Raw genomic sequence first — 14270 nt, forward strand, 5'->3', positions numbered from 1 at the left:
GATTTCAATATGTGAAGGTGGGAAAACAAAGCTGCAATAAGGATTTGTTTTGGCAAATTTCGATTGATGTATACGAACACTCTGGTTGCTCAGAGAACGAGATAAAGAGCAATAATATGTGAAAAATATCATAGATACATTATACAAAGTTAGGTTAGGTTAAGAATAGCCGATAGCAATGATAAAAAGATTTAAGGCCTGTATTATTAACCATACAACCGTACTGGCCAATTAACATTAAAATTTGCTCGGTTCTTAGCCAATAAAGATATTCCGTTTTGTTTAGAAATTAGATTAAACTATTAATTTTTACTTTCCTAGCATCATTCTGCTATTCTGCAAGAAGGAAAGTAATGTCAAAAATGAAGGCTATGCTGCAAAAAGGAATTATAAAAAAAATGGGGTATAGGTTTTTGCATCTATCAACATTTCCTCCTGGGATACAAAAAAACAAAAACAAGTTGGGCGTTATGTTTGTACGTACATTTTGATTGGATGAACAAATTTTATCTCCATTGGTAGGGTTTTTATTTTGCAGTCACTTCTCAAAATTTTCTAACATAACCTGCCTCACTTTATATTAAGCTCAGTACATATGTGCATGCTTATCTTACAATTTTTTTTTTTTAATTACCCCAAAAATTGAAAAAAAAAATAACAACTTTTTTATTTATAGCTTATTTTTTAACCAAATTTTTTTAATGTCTTCCTAGGCACAGTAGTAGAGCAAACAACCAAAAATAAGAAACACTTTTTAGGGACCAATGTTGGGGGTGGGGTAGCTGATCAAAGCTTAAAAAAATTAATTTTTCAAAACATTTGTGGTTTATAATACTTTTAATAGTATTGAAAGTATAAATAATAAACTTTTGGTAGTAATATTACAGCAAAATTTCATCATTATTCACCACTTCCACCACCAAGGAGAAATTTCATGTAACTTTTTATTGGTAGAACATTTTTTGGCGGGTTTTTCATAGTTTCTTTCATGTAACACAGTAAATGTAGAAAAATCAATAATTTCTTGGAAGTCATCTTGGAGATTGTGAAGTAGAAATTTTTAAAAAAATTTTTATAACTTTTTTGGGTTAAATTATAATGATAATTTTACACTAAAACATCATAAAATTACCACTATCCCCAAAAAAATCATAGGTAAGTTTTTCATGTAAAATTATTTTTCCACTACATTAGAGTAAATAACCATAGGAAATCTGTCAACTTTGTTGACAGATCTTTTGTTTCTGAAATACTTTTTTAAAGTAAGTGAGGTATAATGTTTCATTTATTAAAATTATGTATCAGAAAGTTTAAAATGTAGGTTCAATTTATGGAAGATCCTTGAGAACTTCCAATTCAAGAACTTCTAACTACAAACACAAACATTTTGGTATATTTAGTGATTTTTTTAAATTATCTAGTTTCCTGTTACTTATTCAAAATTTTTAAATAAAATCTCAAATTTATGGTCCAGAACCAGAGTGAATTACAAACACATATCACGTAAAAGTTTTATCAGATAATCTCAATATTCTAATGTGAATGGTAGTTTTCTATAAATTTTTTACTTAAAAGCAGCAGAAGATTATCTACCCAAGCATTTCATACTAGCAAGCGATGAATAGTTCTCAGAAGAAATAAAAACAGCTGAGATAATACAATAAATGTCTATTATATCATTTATCTTTATTACTTCACCTGTTTTTATTTTTTTCAGGACTGAAATGAAATTCTGAAAACAGATAACATACAGATCAAGAAAACTTAGATAGAATCTAATCCTTAATTATACTAGAAGAGTCAGCAATAAAATCCTAGTCTTCACTGCATAATTAAATGAAAAATGGTTTATAAAGACTCAGGCCAGTGTTATACCAGAATTAAACTATTAACAATCCCCTTCACCCTTTTTTATTTTATTCATAAATGCTTTAAATACCTTACATGCACATCAAGTGTTGTTATGTTGAGATAATTGATGGAATTAATTGTTAAATGTTTAAAAATTCTGACAATGGTGAAGCATAGAATAAATTTCAGTCAAAATAGATTGGATAAATATGTAACATGAAAAAGAAACATTAAAATAAAATAAAAATTGACAGCAAGTGTAAGGGTCACTGTACCAGCTTCCAAATCAACTGATCAAATTCTTAATAATACTTATATTTTCTTAAATTAATTTTCAAATCTGATGATTCATTGAAAGTGTGCTTTACACTTACAATGAATTACATTCATTGCAGGGTAACTTGTTATTTACTACAGTGCTAAAGCGTAATATACAAATAAATAAGATTACAATATTGAAAATATTTCACTACGATTTATATTTTATTAGCATTTAGATTATATCATTACCATTACTGATAGCAGGTAAAAGGTAAAATTTCAACTAGCTAAAAATTCAGTATAATTATGTAAAATTTACGTCGTTCACAGTAGCTTAGATTAAGTAAAAAATAATTATTAAGCACTGCTCTAGTATCTTTACAACATTATGTTGTTACTCTTTAAAGCAAGAATGAACTACTAGTTACAAAGAAATAAAAAATGTGATTTATTGGAACAAAATAAAAAAAAAAAAGGTTTACAGACTTAAATAAAAAAATGTTGCACACAGTTGCACAGTGTGGTTATATGTGCTACTATTATTTACTCGCTAAAATAACTCGATAGCACTTAAGAAATAAATGGTAGACCTATAGTATCTGAGACAAGTGTATGTACGGTTGTGTTCTAATTTAAGATGAAGACAAAGGCTAAGACAGTGTGGAAGATCCAAAGAATAACAACAGAAATATAATGCAAATTTTGCTGATGCTATGGACTCATAGTAATAATAAAAACAGTAAAATATTCATTTTATTTCAGAATTGTCATTTAGAAGCCTGGGAAATACTTCATGATACTACACCACAATTGTTAGGAAGAAAGGTTTGGAATAAACTATTTTGGTTTGACAGTCAGTGTGCACCAGCTAGAAAATGAAAATTTAGGCTTATTTATTATATATAGGAAAATTAATTTAGATATATTTTTTAAAAAAATTATATGAATTCAAAGAGTAAGAAGTGTACAAAGAAAAAAACTGCTTTTGTCAAATTCTTAAAAAGGGCGCTAAAAATCTATTAGTATTTTAAAAAGGGTAAAATATTTATTACATTCTATTGTCTATACTGTGCTCAGGGTTGTGGTTATAATGGATGCAACAAAATGGAAAATTTCCAAAGGTACTATAGGAAAAAGGCGTTTGGATTCTACGCAGCACTGCTAATTTTATAATACATGTACGCTTAAAGAATTCACATGTTGCAGTTTTAAATAAATTACACTTTATGTAAGCCTGAAAACTTAGAGATGTCAAATATTGAGGATAGATTGCAATAGGTGTATGAAGGTTATTTTTAGGGACATCTTTGCAGCTTTGGTCAAACTGAAATGCGCATAGGGAAAAAACAACATATGAAGTTGTATAATGACAGAATAGTGGAGGACAGTATCTATTTCTATCTCTCAGGTTACAGTAAATTGCGTGTTATATGTGTCACAAGAGTGAAAATAAATATGTGTGCATGTATTTATATATATGTATATATATTAAAGGGATCACAAGAGAAAGGGCTTTTTATGTGCAGGAACAATTAGCTTTTTCTTTTGGTATGGGTTCTCACTGTTTATAATTACTGAAAGTGTTTTCAATTTTATAAATGATTGTGATACACTTTATTTTTCAGTTAATTTATAATTTTATTTTGTATAGAAACAGATCAAAATTTACTTGTTGAAACTAATTTGTTCATAATTTTTTTTTACAGAAATGATTACAGTCGATGATGAATAGGATTATGGTAATAAATAGGTTGCTATTTTTATGGTACAGACCAGAGGTCTGCAACTTTTTGTTAGTAAGGGTGCAAAATAAATTCAAAAGTTATTGGGGGCGCCACACTATTATTACACAGTAAGCACATACATTTGCCTTTAAAGTCAATAAAACAAAATTGTTCTTCCCAGTCAACATTAAAACAATAAATTTTTCTTTTACGATTATTCATGACTGGTTATTTATAAAATTCATTTAACCAGTACAACATGTATTTGATAGTGAAAAGGATCTTGCGCGATATGGTTACTAGTAATACATAATAAAATATAGTCGATAATAATAACACTCGAAATATGTAGCACTCAGAATACAGTAACATACTACCAAATTTATCAAAAGTGAGAATATGCCTACGTGCAAAGTAGCATATGTGTCAGTGTATGACCTTGATTACTATTTGCTGACACTGAGTTTGTGCGATTATATTGTCTTAAATACGTGAGATGCTGATACGGTTTTTGGGCTTAATAGGTGTGTAATATAGTGAGGGTGTATAAAAATCTCATCGAGGGCACCATAGCACCCGCAAGCGTCATGTTGCCGACCCCTGGTACATACTATTAAAAGCTGACTCAGTATTGAAAATTTTGCTTATTGTATGGATAGATTTTGTAAATAAATAAATACTGCTATTATGTTGTACACTGAAAATAAGCTATGTACTATTCTGGAAAACAGCACACAAATTATTATAAACAATGTCCAAATTTTTGGATGAATGTCCTAGTTAGATTTTTTTGTTAGGAAAAAGAATCATATTAGCAAATTTACATCAACATATACTAGCATAATATAAAAGCTCAGTGTGAATCTAGAAATATGCATGTTAAAATCTACTAGTTTGTCACTGATTACATACATTTCTAATTGAAACTGTCAAACCAAACTTAAGTTTGTCGATAAAGCACAACAAGCAAGCAAATGCAGAATAATAACTAATATTAGTTATTTAATGCAAGTGCTAGTGCTAGTACTGCAGTTCAATCTGTAGTGTACATTTTGAATTTTAGAAAAACATGTGAAATTAATCTATCTGATTAAGAAATTAGAGTTGGTGCATGTAAAAAAAAAAATAAATAAAAATAATAGTAATATTTTTATGATCAGTGGCATAAAAAAAAACTCAGTGTAATATTAGATAATACTAACCTTTCCCTTTTCCTTTTGCACCTCCTTTCTTGTTAGCTTTCCCACTGTGGTGTTTACCATGCCTAGCAGGTAATTTCATGGGTGATGATGAAAAAAGCAAATCAAATTTATTTTGCGTCGAAGGCGCCACAGCAGTTGTCTTCGGCTGTGATGGTTTTGAAGCAGAGGAAAGTGGAGGCTGCTGTTTTGATGGTCGAGGTGGCGTCATAGGTGGAGGATCAAAAAGGTCATCTCCCTCACTAGAACCTGGTGAATAAGGTGAACCCGCATCTAAATCTAAAACATCATCTACTTGATCACCAGTAGCACCATTTTGTTGCGTTCTAATTGATTTACTTGAATTTAATGTCATAGACGGTGTATAAACCGGTACAAGGTTAGCCGGTTTCTTAATTACACCTAACTGTTTTGAAGGAGTTTGATTTATTTTGTTTATCTGCTGCTGTACCATATTTCCAACAGTTAAAATTAATTTGTCTGGTGATTTATGTACAGGAACATCTATTTTGTTCGCCGTACTTAGTAATTTTTGAAACGATTTTAATAAAGAATCATCAGCGCTTTTAGTCGGCTCAACACCAACTGATGCTGGTGACTGATGTTTTGGAGATACTTCTACACCACTTTGATCCAATTTAGGAGTCGACAGTACCTTTAATGGTTCTGGAGTTTTCTTTAATTCATCAGAATCAACCGGCGGTGTTAACGTTCTATGTTCCATGACCATCATCCATTATTTCACCTTGTAAATTTGAAGAACTTTCTACAGATTTATCTTCTCTAGAACTATTAACCTGAAGACCAGAATCGCTAGGTGGCTGAGGACTAGGCGATCTAGATTTTGTTGGATCAAACGGGTCATAAGGTGTAGTAGGTGGTGAAGCAGATGTATTAAGATCAGGAGGAGGTTCAGGTGGTGTATTTGGACCTTTATGCATTACTTCATCCATGTCAGTTTCAGTCGCTTCATCGCGACGTAATTCTTCATCGCATTCCATTAAAGGATTAGCTAAAACACGTAACTGTGGTTTATTTGATACAATAGAAAACCTTACATGAGGTTCAGGAGGTGTTTTTGGTCCAGTACTAGTCATCATAAAACTGTGGGTTGATGGTGATTCTGGCTGTGAAACCGATGTGTTTTGTTGATGATCTGTATCTAATGACAAACAACTAGAACTCATACCTTCACCTAACCTTTCTAACTGTTTTTCCATTTCTTTTTTGCTGTTTGTCGTTTTCTTCTCCACTTTCGCTTAATATAATAACTTCTTTTGGTGAAGGTGTTTGTTCTCTGAAAGGAGACATGTCTAAATCTATAATAGCAACTAGTTTTGCATTTTTCATAGCCTCATTTAATTTAGTTAATCTAGTACTTTTGTTGACCAAACCTTTTTGAGCAGATTTGTTTCTTACTGGGACATTTTCTTTAGAACTTTTATCTTTTTTTCTTTTACCAGAAACAGGATCAACATCATCTCGTTTCCTTTTAGAACTTTCTCTTAATACAGGAGTTGTTGCTGGGACAATTTCAGCAGTACCTCTATTTGATTTAAAATTCACACTAACTAGTATGTTATCACCAGAAGTAAACACTTCTTTGGATGGTGCTGGAGACTGTCCTCGTCTCCTTTTCCTTTTGTCATCCTTTTTTTTTGTAGTTTTTTTCTTATCCTTTTTTCTCACAGCATCTTTATTAGTAACTATAACGGTTAAATTTTTTCTAGTATTTTTATGACCTACATCAACAAGCGATTCATGCCCTTCACGTCCTCGTGACCATGACCTTGATAATGAACGAGATAAAGAACGTGTTCTACCGGTTCGAGGGGAAGCCGATCTAGATCGTGACATTGAAGACCCTGACCAGGATGGACTCCATGACTAACTGTAAGACCTTGATTGCCTACGACTAGGTCTTAATGGTGAACGACTTTTAGTTCTTCTTCTAGTCCTGCTGACAGTTCTGTTCCTTTTTTTTGCTTTAGTAGCCGTTTTGTCTTTGGATTTCGACCTACGTCTATCTTTGGATCTTGATCGTCTATTTCTTGATCTACTTCTTCTAATTCTATCACGAGACCTACTTCTCCCTCTTTCTCTAGAACGAGATCTAAACTACCTCTTGATCTACTTCTTCGTATCCTTCCTCTAGATCTGCTTCTAGATCTCCAAGAACGACTCTTACTTCTATTTCTTACTCTAAGGGGAGATCTATTTCTATAGCGAGGTGGGGTCAATGAACATGATAAATCACGTCCAAATTCATCTTTCCGTGGTCGTTTTGGCTTTTCACTTATTAACCTTCGAACATCCTAACGTTCAAGTTCTTTTCTCTTTTCTTTACTTTTCTTTTCCTTTTTGGCAGGCTCCTGTTTTTTTATCATCTTTCTCTTTTTCCTTTCCATCCCTGTAATTCCTTTTCTTTGTACTTTTTGATGGCTTTTTCCAAGCAATATTTTCATCAGCTTCTCCAGTCTTCACAGTCTTTTCTTTAATTTTAGAATCTTTACTTTTATTTGTACCGTTTCCAACTGCACTTTTATCTTTTAATGAATCCTTTTTCTCTTTCTTCTTTTTTTGCTTTTTATCTGCTACTACTGCTACTTCTTTATTAACTTGGGTTGTAGCAGTAACTGCATGAGGAACAGCAGCCTCTTCTTTATCAACATCCTTTTCGTGTTTTCCTTTAGATTTTTTATCTTTTTTTGACGACTGTTTGGGTTTGTCTTCAATAATTTCGCCTTCTTCAAATTCTAACGTGTCCAACTGACACTTTCCATTGGTATCTTCTGTTTCACTCATGGAAGCAGTTTTCCTAGTCTTTTTTTCTTTTTTCTTTTTGAAGATGAATATTCTTCATTCTGAATACCTTGTTCTTCATTTTGATTACCATCAGGTAACTCGTCAAAATTTACATCTTCTGATTCTGATATGGTTTCTGTCTCAAGTCCTTCCAACCCCGGAAGAGTAGATATTAGCTGATTATCAGAATTATTTAATGTACCGGCTGATACGGCAGATGTTGCACCACCAACAAGGCTATTATCATCCGAATCAAACATATCGATATCTTTTTGGCTATCATTCAATTCATTTTCTTTATCGTTATCAGATAGGTTTTCTAAATTATCAGAGTTATCTTGTCCATCATACACACTCAACTCCTCATCTGTTATATCAACGAGTCCATCAGGTTTTTCACCAGCATCAGGCATTTTATCAATTCCCTCTTCAAGTTCTTCAGGATTTTCCATATGTATACTTATACTTGGTTCTTCATTTTCATCATTAGCTAAACTATCTTGAAGATTTCCTTCAGATCCGATAGCAAGATCAACAACATCTTGTGTACTACATTCATCTTCACCATCGATATCTTTATTTCCATTGGATCTTACAACATTTTTAAATTTCATTTGTTCTAACTTATCGACTGAAACAGAACTTTTAAAATCAACAGAATTATCATTAACATTTTCATTATTTTTCTTATTCTTAACATTTCCAGTATCATTTTCTTTTTCTTCATTGATATCAATATCAACATCTTTTTCATTATTATCATTATTTTCAGGTATTGGAATGTTTTCATTATTAATATCGGCAGGTATAGGAATATCTTCTTCTTTCAAATCTTCTGGAATAGGAATATCTGAAGTATTTTCAGTATCATCCTTTATTCTTGAATCATTTGCGTTACCTTCATTTTCATTAGAATCTTTACTATCATCCATTTCATCTTTTTCATTTTTATCTTTGTTACAATCAGAATCAGCATCAGCATCATCGTCGTCGTCATCATCATCAAAATCTTCATCACTTACTTTATGTTTTGATAACTTTTCAGTTTCCTTCACTTCATCGATATCTTTCATATCTTTCATATCATTAACATCTTCAGGGGGTAATGGTACATCAATCATTTCATCATTATTTTTATACTTTTCATCAACAGAAGGTAATGAAATATCCTCTTCTTCTTCATCATCATTTATTTTAAGTTTCTTTAATTGCATTTCATCATTTTTATGAGCAATATTCATGCTTGCAGCTGAATACATAGAAAAATTAGGACAATCGGCATCATTTTCATCTTCATCTTCATCATCATCATCATCACGATCAGAATGAATAGGCTTAGAAGATAACATAGAATCTGGTAATGGACCAACAGTTGGATACATTCCATAGTTTGGATGACTTTTCTCATCAAATCCTGAAAAAAAAAGTCAAGTGATGTAGCTATATGAAAATTAATAGGATTTTTAATTAAACAATTAAATGAATCCTTTCAATTTTTCAACATATTTGGTAATATTACCTATTTACAATTTACATATTTTCATATTTGTAGTATGAAAAACAATATATTAAAAAATATTGTTAAAGGGGACTTAAATCAAATAACAACACTGATTTTAAAGTAAAAAGAATAATGTACAGTGTACTACATTTAAATCTCAAAACTGCTGAAAACCTTTTACCCTTGACATTTTGTAGTAGTCTTAAAAAAAAAATTTCTTGTTTATGTAAAATAATTTGCTTCAAGTAAACTCATAAAAATGGGAGTACTGCAATATTACCATAATAACTATAGCAATAAAACTATTGAAAACCTAAAATATTTTGTCAAGTCATATTTACAAATATTCAATAAGAATAAATTCAAATACACACACATTTCTCCCTTAAATCAATGTAAATTGGACAGATTAATATATTATTCAAGCATTTAGATAAAAAGTAGTCTCAATTTGAAGGTTTCATCCCCAAGTGATTCTGCTAATATGTGTACTTTTCTATCTGAAGGAGATACACAATTGTATGACAGTGCAAAAGAACTTAACTGGTAATTTTGTACTGATATGTTCACAGATTGTCATGTTGGGATTTAAATTACAATACAAGAAAGAAGAATAGATCAACAAGCTCTTTCAGTTTCTTCATTTCAAGAAAAAAATTTAAAATAAATGTATTTTTCAAGTTTATTAGAAAACTCAATTTTTTATTTCAGTATCAAATTATCATTTAATCTACGCAATAAATTTATTTTAGAAAATTCTTGCTTAAATATAAGTCAAATTTTGTACCTGCCCTATTTACAGAAAAGCACCATAATTCAAACACAACAAATTACCCAAATAAACCTTGGATAATGATTTGGACCTGTATGATGTGTTTTTATTAGGCATTTATTAAGTTTCCTTTTAAATAGATGATATAAACAAGCATTGGTCCATTTGGAGTAAATTGCTAATGGACTCTTATACTAGTTTATTTATACTTAACCTTTCTACACTTTTTATACAAAAATGTAAGTACAATTTATATACAAACAAATGTATAATACAATATTAATCACTATGAATTTAACATTTAGTATGTTAATCAACACACACTGCTTTGGCATTAGTCTGTGTACTGCAGAGTACAATATTCTAGCAGATGACATCAACTAGCAACATTTTACTGTTATATTTCAAAAGACCATAGCTCTTAAAAAGAGCAAATATTTTAAGTGCAAATTCTAGTATGGATGTCCTAAATAATGTTTTTATGGTGCATTTTCTGTATAATTTTTTAATAAGTTTTGTATATACATCTACTACCAAACGATTAATATTTTATTATAAGTGTGACAAAAGAGTAACAAATCAAGTTCATATCATCAAACAAAAAAATCAGTTAATATTATTTAATGTTTTAAATACTGTAATTGCAGTTTTTCAAACTACATTTTGAAACTGCAGGTCTAATAAAATTAATGGCAATGCAGAACCTTATCATTTTAAGTTGATGTAGACTTACATGATCGCTTTTCTTGCCATTCTGATTTTTATAAAATTTATTATACTTAAAATTGAAAGAAAATTTATTCAGACATAGGAATAATGGAAAAATATAATTAATAAGTACAGCAGACTGGGAATAAGTCCCACAGGAAGGACAATGTTTGCATGTATGGAAAGGTTAAAAACAGATAGCAATATTAGGAATAGTTAAACTATCTTTTTAATCAAATACCTTCCGATCTGACTTAGTTCCAAGTTAACGGTTGAATTCATACAATTAAGACACAGACTATCACCCAACCCATTTTCAAACTGATAACTGAATGTGCATACAAAAATAGCAAATTAAAATAAAAAAATTTCTTACCGTCTGATGAGTTTGAGTCTTCACACGGTTCTGCAGGATCATATTCTTCTGCAGGTGGTGGTGGAATTAGAGGTGGCTGTTGTGGTGGCAAAGGCTGATCATCAATAACAAGGTCACCTTCATCGTGTTCTTCATCAATATCATCTTGTCCAAGACCCATTAATAATGCTGGAGGTTCTGGTGGTGGCTCTAACGTACCATAACTTTTCTCACCACCTTCTTCACCATCACTGTCGGTTGTTCTCTCCGGTTCTATATCGCTATATATATCAACCTCTTCTTCTTCATTTGGTGAATTTGATGGTGATGGTTCTTGAGTAAATAACTGTGGATCAGGAAAAGGAGGTTGTCTCAAAGGAGGGACGACAGGATTTGTATGTATATTAGGGCGTCGAGGTGGTAAATTCATACGGAATCTTATTGGTGCTGCACATGTAAATGGAGATATACCAATACCATAATTAGAAGTAAATCCTGCTCTATTTGAAGGAAATGAAGATAGATTAGATGAAGGAAATGAAGATGATGGATTACTTGAATGCATGTCAGTCGGTCTTCCACTGCTAATATTTCTATCTCTTGACTGATAATCATAACTTGAAAATCTACTGCCATATGGATTACTACTACCAGGATATAATGGAGTCTTAGTGGTTTTACAGTTACCATTTTCTTTATTAACATTGACCCTTTTCTCTGTAACTTTAACAGATACAGAACCATCTGTATGATTATGAATTATTTCAGCGTTTTTTGAATGCCACTTTGTCTGGCTATCTAAAATACTGTCAAGTAAACTACTGCCAGCAGGTTTTGTAGAAGTGGCTGGTTTATCGACAGGTCTTTTTTTTGCAGTTCCTGAACGAGCTTGTAGTTGAGAATGTGACAATAGAGCAACCGCTTTCTTACGACTCATTGTACGTAAATTACTTGATATAGTTGTTCGGTGGTTACGCTGTGTTAATACTTGTCCTATTTCACTGCTTCCACCGATAGACAAATCATCTTCATCAGAACATCTGAAATACAGAAATTAAGATAAAATGTTAAAAGGAATGAAAGATCTTAGGCAAGTCATTCATTTTGAACTTGTAAGTGAATAAAGGAGTTCTGCAGTTTCTCTGAGAACACCAGAAAAAAAATTATATAACAGTTGTAATACAAGCAGCAATGATGTGGTGTAGTTCAAGCAGTACTGCTTACCAGACTCAAAACATTTCTGCAATCTTACTTTTCTTGCAAAAAAATATTTATAAAACCATCAAATGAATATAACACATTTTCTGGATGGATGGTCACAATATGTTCCACATATTCTCATTATTTTCGTTTAAATGGAAATACTTTTATTTATAACAAATAATAAGATAGTATGAACAGCAGATACACATTGATTTTTTTTTCATAAATCACATTTACAAACATTAGAAGTTGAATTAAGTTTTTGGGCTTCTAGACATATTATGAGAATTATTTTAATGCATTAATATTATAAACTGTTATTTAAAAATAACGTGCTTTCCAGTTATCTGAACTTAAAATTATATGTCTGGGCCTAATTCATATGGGTGATGACATTTTTTACACTAAAATGAAATCATACTTTGACAATAAATAACATTAACATACATTGACAATATAAATAATTCATTTTCTTCAGCAGTTGTATTTTTGAAATTTCAAATAACTCATTAACATATTGACCACTGTGTTAATAAAATTTACTATTATATGAAATATAAACCACCAAAACACAGTAATTAAGTTAAATTTCCCATATTAATTTCTGGTAACTAGTAGGTATATATATATTTTTTTTTATCATATACATTAATAATTTTTTTCTATTATTTTATACTAGCTGACCCAGCAATGCTTCACTATTGCAAGATTTGAGTATATAAGTTTGTTTCTGTTGATTTAAGAATTTCCTTTATTTATAACCTTCTTCTATATTTTCTAACTTATCTTTTTTAATCAAACCTCTTGCGATGTCCTATTAAAAAATCTTCTTTACCTACTCTTCCTCTAGCTTCTCTAAATTCCACCGGTTCATCTGACACTTTTTCTTCTGGTTTTCAAACCCCAATTTACATTTCATTTAGATAGGTAATCTTGGAGAGCTGCATAAAACCAGTCAAATCACCGAAGACAAAAAAAAAGGTAAAATACACACACATACACGAGGGTGTCCCACTGACACCCTGTGTCAGAACATGTTTTACTGGTAAAAATAATGAAAAAAGTTCACATAAACATGTATCTGAAAATGCTTTGTTTTTGAGTTACGGCTAGTGAAAGATTTCGCCCAGATTTTAGCTATTTTAATAAAAAAAAAGCTCTACTATAATTAGCCCAAATTAAGGAGTAAAGCTGATGGTTTCTTATGTAATTTAAGCTGGGAAATAGGATAAAACAAGTCCCAAAACTCAAGTAGTTTTTTTTTAAGATATCCGACATAAAACATGAAATTTGGTGACGAAAAACTAAGTTTTTTTTAGGTCTGTAATACAAATAACTTTGTTAAATGACTAATAAATGTGAAAGATTTATTTACAAAAGCTGTAGAAAATTTAATTCTGAAAAAATTAATGTAAATACAACCAATAAAAAGTAAATAAAAACGTTTGAAAATTTGTTTTTTGTTGAAGCAAAACACAGGAAAAATAGAAAATAGTGTTATTCTTTCTGTACCTAATAAACATTATTCTTTATATAGGAAAACAAAAAAATTAAATACATGAAATGATAAACAGTAACAGAATAACAATCCTCATTTACAGTAATTGTTACAAAAATTGTCCATAAATGATATTTTTAGAACTGAAGACTGTTTCTCGTAAAAGCGGCTTCATCAGTAAATAAAATTGAATTTACCTTATCGGCGTTGTCTACAAGTCAATGAAAAAAGTTTAACCACTGGTGAGCGGGGTGGGGGTGTGATCTGTTGGCCGTAAATTTTGAGGATTACCACACTTGTTTTTTGACAAACCAGTGCGAAATGAAGTTTACCTGGTACTAGTGTCTGGGCTACGCTGAATCACATGATGTTCATCAGTAACATGATGATTTA

The 14270-nt window shown here is 30.8% G+C and overlaps 1 protein-coding gene and 1 pseudogene across 1 annotated transcript in view; both read right to left on the reverse strand.

Annotated features, from left to right (window-relative positions):
• Window positions 1–14270, reverse strand: part of LOC142317994 (uncharacterized) — a 483222-nt gene that overhangs the window by 175812 nt on the left and 293140 nt on the right. The gene's annotated exons all lie outside the window — the stretch shown is intronic.
• The window catches only part of LOC142317996 (uncharacterized), a 40187-nt pseudogene that overhangs the window by 20966 nt on the left and 4951 nt on the right, over window positions 1–14270 (reverse strand).

Source organism: Lycorma delicatula, chromosome 1 (genome assembly GCF_047948215.1).
Source record: "Lycorma delicatula isolate Av1 chromosome 1, ASM4794821v1, whole genome shotgun sequence".
Lineage (NCBI taxonomy): Eukaryota > Metazoa > Arthropoda > Insecta > Hemiptera > Fulgoridae > Lycorma > Lycorma delicatula.